Here is a 7,758-nt window from a genome sequence, read left to right on the forward strand (position 1 = left end):
TAGAAGACTCAAGGGGAGAGGGTTTACGTACAATTTAATATACAGTTCAACAATATCAAAGGCGGTAAAAGTCGACACATTTAGCACATTAGGTTCAAACATGTAAAAAATCAGATAAATAAATAAAAGCCAGTATAACAGTTATTCTAAGCTCGAATTCTTGAACCCTGAACAAAAGTTCTGGTTCTTGTCCCCAGCGGAGTCGCCAGAGCTTACACCTCCTTTTTTACACACCCCGAGGGTGATGTAAGGGAGTTTTTTTCAATTAAAGTGACATTATTCGAAATGGAAATTGATTTGATTTAATTTAGAGTCGGCCATTGGAATGTTTTATTGGTGTCCAAGTCACGCGTTTATTGTTAAATCCCAAATTCGAAGCTGAAATTCGACTTTCCCTTTTGAAATCTGCGAACCAAGAAATTCTGAATAAGGAAATTTTGTTAACGCGGGAGAAGGTGTTAGGCATTCCCGGATTCCGTGGTTCTAGCACGATTGCTTAAACTATTATATGTTGGCCTATTATCTGATTTTAATTACATGTTTTAAGCCTATAGTAACAGTTTTAACTATATTAAAACCCTTTTAATTATTTTTAGGAAGATTCAACGTTATTTAAACACGCTTGCACGTCAATGAATGCAACGCGTCAAATTTTAATTACGTGTTTGGAGGAATGGTATGTGTGGTCCTTAGTGAATGATGCACACCGCGAGTTTTGGAATTTAGGCTCGTACTTATGTCGGAACGTGGCCCATAGCACAGATGGTTTTTAATAATCGCGCCTAAAGAAGCTCGATGTTATTTTTTTTATATCTAAATTGAAGCCACAATTCTGGGAAATATCCGTCGGATTCTGAAGCTAATGAAATAGGCATCGTAAATACAGAAATCAATTAAATGCAAAATTAGGAAGAAGCACTAAGATTTTTTATGCTTAATTCCTTATAATGCCTTATCCTGTTTAATTTCAAGTTTAATATCTAGAGTCCCTTCTATTAAATATTTGTCAAATTCACATATCAAAACAGTAAACTCCTTGTGATGGGAATCGGAGACAAATCATGCTTTAAGTAGCTCCAAGTTCACTTTGATTAAAATGAATTATCTCAAAGGCCTTTTAATGAATACTAGGCGACAGAGAAGTTCTAGTGTTAGATTCCATCTAACATAATACAATTAATTATTATCCCATAAGCCGAAGTTTGTTTTCATTCCAGCTTGGAAGTAGGTTACGGCATGGATTAATGTGTATCAAGTCCTTCACTTCATGATTCAGTTAACACTTTGCAATTTTCCATGATCAACGGGGAGATACAGTAAATGACATGAAGACAACATTAAGCAAAATGATGTACACAGTATGGCTATTCAAAACAATGGTATGAAAATAAGCTCAAGGCCAACCTTAAGCACAAGCAATATATTGCAAACAGATCATAAACATAAAGATCGGCCTTAATTGCTGAATCTCTCCAACATGTACATCGCAAAGATATCCGAACAGCAGTCCTTCGCAAGCTACGGCCAAAACGCGAACCGGAATCGTAAACGTCGAACGACTCAGCCGACCCAGATTTGGATGGTGGATTTCGGGGACTGTTTGTGTAACAGACCCGACCGGTTCGTTTTGAGTCCTAGCGCTCCGTTTCAGCAGTCGGAGGCCCATGAACAGCTCATTTCGGGTATTATGACTTGTACTCGTGGTCGGGATAAGTTCGGGAAGTTCAAAGTTAATTTAGAAAATGAGAATTCTCATTCAAAAGCTTAAAGTTGAAAAATGAACTAGGATTGGAATTTTGTCTAGTAAACGACTCTGGAATCAAGATCCGAATGTTCCATGAAGTTTCGTAACTGATGATTTCAAGACTTGGGCGAATTGCCCTGGGTTCGGGTTTGGATAAACCCGGGTTTGTGTTTCTGGCGCCTAATGTGAAAGTTAGCATTTTTAGAAAGGAATTTCTCAACGTTTGGCTTTGACAGTGCATTTCCAGTGTTATCAGTATGTCCGTTGGGGATTTCCGAGTTGGCAGGGTCACCGGAATAAGCTCCGTATGGTGATTGTGATGTTGGAAGCGCGTCCGGAAAGTGAATTCGGAAGGTCCGTAGATCATTTTGGAGTCCATTTGGGCTAAAGATAGAAATTTGAAAGCTTTTGAGAAGTTTGAACCGGAAGCGGACTTTTATATCGGGGGTCGGCAATCCGATTCCGGAAGTTGGCAGTAGGTCCGAGAATAATCGAATTATGACTTGTGTGGCAAAATTTGAGGTAAATCGGACGTGATTTGATAGGTTTAAACATCGGAAATAGAAGTTTGGAATTTTTGTCATATAAGTTCGGATTCGCGAGTGATCATGATTCTACGTTGTTTTGATGTATTCTGAGGCCTCGAGCAAGGTCCGTAATGTTTTTGGGATTGATTTTGGCATGATTGGTTGGGGCCGGGGGCCCTGCGGGTGAATTCCGGGTGGTTAAACTGATTGAAAAATGAAAATTTTTTAGAACAGCTGAAGGCACCTGTCAGAAAAGCGGAACAAGGGAGCCCGAAAAGGGGTTTTTGGTCCAATGGGCTTGAGAGCACGCAGATATGGCGGTCAAGGTTCCGCAAGAAGCAGGACCGCATCTGCGGAGAGGGGGTAGCAGAAGCGGAAGCTGGGGATGGCCCTTGGGAAGGATCGCAGAAGGGCCTGGTGGACGCGACCTGCGCAATCCGGCAGAAGCGGTCAAAGGACGCAGGTGGCGAAAAGTGCTGGAGTCAGAGGGCTTGTTTTAAAGTCGGATTTGGGTCATTTCTCCCTCATTTTTTCAAAGGCTTGGGCGATTTTGGGGGAGCTTTCACAAGAGGGGATTTTCGTCATCTGATGTTAACGGTAAGTTATCCCACCTATTTTGTGTAGTTGAATACAATCAATTATGTATGATTTATGCTTGGAAAATTGTAAGAAAAATGAGGTTTTCTTGGGTGGACCTTGAAAATTATTTCTTGGATTAGCTAGTAATTCGAGCACTGAAAACTAGGAGTCATTTTATTTGTAGCTAGTAAAGCCTGGGTAACTTTGATATATTCAAAAATTGTGATTCCGGCACGTGGGCCCGGGAGCGTTTTTGGTCCAACTTTTCGAATCAGTTAGGAATTGCTATAAATTAGTTTTGCTAATGATTATTTGAAAGCAATAATTAATGGATTTCGTAACCGTTGAGCCTAGTCTTTGGAGGCATGGTGCATGAATTGGAGTCCCGCGGAAGGGCGTGATTGCCGTTAGAATCTTCGGAGTCGAGGTGAGTCTCCTTTCTAACCTTGATAAGGAGGGAATTGTCCCCATAGGTTGAAATAATTGATTTATGTGCTTCCCTATTTGCCGGGGGCGTCACGTAGCACAACGATTGCGTGAACGAGAGTCCGTGTTGTTATGCTACTATTATGCCTGATTCGTTCCGGCGTTAGTTAGGTGCCCAAAAGCATGTTTATACTTGGATTATTTTTCATGAACCCATTGATTGCTTATAAATTGCTTTGAATCACTCTTGGATTGGTAAATGAATTTAACAAAGGAGATTAAACATCATTTTTTCCTGAATTGTTATAAAAGTAGAAATTGTTTTTATTCGGGTAGTATTATTCCGATAAAGTTTCTTATTGACTGATTGAGCATTAGCATCTCTATGTGTACCTCGATTTAGTTCATGAGGCCTTAGATAAGGTCAAGATCATTCAGGAGAGGCTTCGTTCAGCTCAGTCTAGGCAGAAGAGTTATGCAGACCGTAAAGTTCGAGATGTAGCTTTCATGGTTGGTGTCGTGCGTACGTATCCCCCGCAAATAGGAGCACATAATCAATTATTTCACCTATGGGGACAATTCCCTCTTACATGGTTAGAAAGGAGACTCACCTCGCTCCGAAGGCTCATAACCGGCATTCCACGCCCTTCCGAAGGCTCCAATTGTTGCACCGCGCTCCAAGACTAGCCAACGGTTACGCAAATCCATTAATTTATGCTCAAATATTCATAGCAAACTAATTTATAGCAATTCCTAACTCCGATTGAAAAGTTGACCAAAACGCCCTCGGGCCCACGTGCCCGGAATCCAAAATTTTTTCGAAGATAAAGTTTACCCATGGCTTTACTAGCTCAAATATATAATTTACTCCTAGTTTCATGCTCGAATTCGTGGCTAAATTCCAAGAATATAATTTTCAAGGTTTCCACCAAAAACCTCCATTTTCTACAATTTTCCAAGCCTAAATCCATACATAATTGATGTATTCAACTCAAAAATAGGTGGGGATAACTTACCTTAACATAGATGACGAAAATCCCCTCTTTGAAGCTCCCCAAAATCGCCCAAGCCTTGAAAAATGAGGGAGAAATGACCCAAATCCGACTTTAAAACAAGCCCTCTGACTCCAGCACTTTTCGCACCTGCGGTCCTTTGACCGCTTCTGCGGTTGCGCAGGTGCGGTCACCAGGCCGCTTCTGCGATCCTCCCAGGCCTCCCCAGCTTCCGCTTCTGCGACCCCCTCTCCGCAGATGCGGTCCTGCTTCTGCGGAACCTTGACCGCATCTGCGGCTCTCAAGCCATTGACCAAAAACCCGCTTTTGCGGCTCCCTTTCCGCTTCTGACAGGTCCTTCAGCTGTCCAAAAATTTCATTTTCAATCAGTTAACCACCCGGAATTCACCCGAGGCCCCCGGGACCCCAACCAATCATGCCAATCAATCCCAAAATACATTACGGACTTGCTCGAGGCCTCAAATCACATCAAACAACGCTAAAATCATGAATCGACCTCCAATCCGAACTTAATGAACATCAAAATTCCAAACTTCTATTTCCGATGTTTAAACCTATCAAATCACGTCCGATTTACCTCAAATTTTGCACACAAGTCATATTCGATATTCCGGACCTACTGCAACTTCCGGAATCGGATTCCGACCCCGATATCAAAAAGTCCGCTTCCGGTCAAACTTCTCAAAAGCTTTCAAATTTCTATCTTTAGCCAAATGGCTCCAAAATGATCTACGGACCTCCGAATTCACTTCCGATCGCGCTTCCAACATCAGAATCACCATACGGAGCTATTCCCGGACTCGGAATCCCAAACGGACATCGATAACACTGAAATGCACTTCAAGCCAAACTTGAGAAATTCCTTCTAAAATGCTAACTTCCACATTAGGCGCCAGAACACACCCGGGTTATCCAAAACCCGAACCGGGCATACGCCCAAGTCTGAAATCATCATACGAACTTGCTGGAACATTCGGATCCTGATTCCGAGGTCGTTTACTCAAAATTCCAATCCTAGTTCATTCTTTCAACTTTAAGCTTCTGAAATGAGAATTCTCTTTCTAAATTAACTTTGAACTTCCCGAAACTTAATCCCGACCACGAGTACAAGTCATAATACCCGAAATGAAGCTGTTCATGGCCTCCGACTGCTGAACGGAGCGCTAGGACTCAAAACGACCGGTCGGGTCGTTACACAAACAGTCCCGAAATCACCATCCAAATCTGGTCGAGCTGAGTCGTTCGACGTTACGATTCCGGTTCGCGTTTTTGGTCCGTAGCTTGCTTGAGGACTGCTGTTTTTCTGGATATTCTTTTGCGATGTACATGTTGGGAGATTTTCAGCAATTAAGGTCCGATCTTTATTTGTTTATGATCTGTTTGATGTATATTGCTTGTGCTTAAGTTGTTGGCTTGAGCTTATTTCATACCATTGTTGTTTTGGAATAGCATACTGTTTGGTACATCATTTTGCTTAATGTTGTCTCATGTTCATTTACTGTATCTTCCCCGTTGATCATGAAAATTGCAAAGTGTTAACTGAATCATGAAGTGAAGGGATCTTGTTAGTTACAATTAATTTTCCATGCCGTAATCGCGTTACTTCCAGCTGGATGAAAACACTTTCGGGCTTATGGGATTAATAATTTAATTGGTTGTATTAGTTGTTTTATGATTTGAATGTCATTAGTCTTACTAGAACTCTCTGTCGCAATTTCATTAAAGCCTTTGATGATATCATTTTAATCAAGTGAACTTGGAGTCTACTTTTAAAGCATGATTTGTTCTCCTTTCCCATTCATTCAATGTGAGTTTACTGTTTGATATGTGAATTGACAAATATTTAAAGAAGACTCTGTAGATTTAAACTTTAGAAATTAACAGGATAAGGATTTGATAAGGAATTAAGGCTATAAAAAATCTTTTAGTGGCTTCTCCTAATGTTTTGGTTCATTTAATTTGATTCTGTTATTTTACGATGCCTATTCATTTAGCTTTCATTGAATGGCCTGAGTGATTATTTCCCAGATTGTGGCTTCAATTTAGATATAAAAAAAAAATTAACATCGTAGCTTGCTTTAGGCGCGATTAATAAACCATTGTGACTATGGGCACGGTTCCCGTGACATAGTTACGATGCCTAATTCCTAAACTCGGGTGTGCATTTCATGTGACCCAACTCCAATTCTCAACAACGTTAATTAAAATGTGTGGTGGATCGCGGGTGCATTTCATGTGACGTGGTTCAAGTCGTGTTTTAAATAACGTTGAATCTTCCTAAAAATAATTAAAAGTGGTTTAATAAGTTAAAATGTACTATAGGCTAAAACATGTATTAAAATCAGATAATAGGCCAACTATAATAGTTTAAGCAATCGTGCTAGAACCACGGAATCCGGGAATGCCTAACACCTTCTCCCGGGTTAACAAAATTCCTTATTCAGAATTTCTGGTTCGCAGATTTCAAAAGGAAAGTCGAATTTTCCTCGATTTGGGATTTAAAATAAACCGGTGACTTGGGACACCAATAAAACATTCCAAGTGGCGACTCTAAATTAAATCAAATAATTCCATTTCGAATAATGTCACTTTAATTGAAAAAACTCCCTTACATCACCCTCGGGTGTGTAAAAAGGAGGTGTGACAGCTCTGGCGACTCCGCTGGGGACAAGAACCCAGAACTTTTGGTTCAGGGTTCAAGAATTCGAGCTTAGAATAACTGTTATACTTGGCTTTATTTATTATCTGATTTTTACATGTTTGAACCTAATGTGCTAAATGTCGCTTTTTACCGCTTTGATATTGTTGAACTGTATATAAATTGTTACGAAACCCTCTCCTCCTTGAGTCTTCTAAATCATCTGGGAAGTGTGCACTTCAAGTGACTTCTTTTCTGTTAGAGTCATATCCAATTTTAGAACGAGGTTCAGACAAGTTGCAAAGCTGGTGAAGCTTCTGTATTTCCGGTACGCTGCCCCCCCTTGGCTCGAGCTGTCCGCTCGGGTAAGCCAGGTCTAGAACAATACACCCAGGGTTTTAAACGTAGTATAACAAAGCCTCATGCCGGATCCCTAGTAGGAACGCTTGTTTGCATCACGTGCATTTGACTTAGGGGACTCAACACAGGGGTTGGGTCCGTCTAGGACAGGTGTACCCGAAATCAAAAGACCATCCTGATGCATCTTACGTGCTACTTTCTAGGGGAGGCAAATGGGCGGGTTGGGCTGAATTTGGGCGGGTCAAAATGGGTTAGGTCAATAAATGGTTCGTTGCCCAACCTAGCCCAAAGTGTACTTGGGCTAAGATGGGCTGGGTCAAGATGGGCTAAACAATGGGTCATAACCCTATCCGCCCAACTTGACCCATGTTTTAGAACCGTGCTCATCTTACATAAAAAAAAGCATTTTACCTTAAAATGTGTAAGTTGAAAAAAATTTTGGGGGGTGGGTGAGGGGGGTGGGGTGGGTTG

Source organism: Nicotiana attenuata, unplaced genomic scaffold, assembly GCF_001879085.1.
Source record: "Nicotiana attenuata strain UT unplaced genomic scaffold, NIATTr2, whole genome shotgun sequence".
Lineage (NCBI taxonomy): Eukaryota > Viridiplantae > Streptophyta > Magnoliopsida > Solanales > Solanaceae > Nicotiana > Nicotiana attenuata.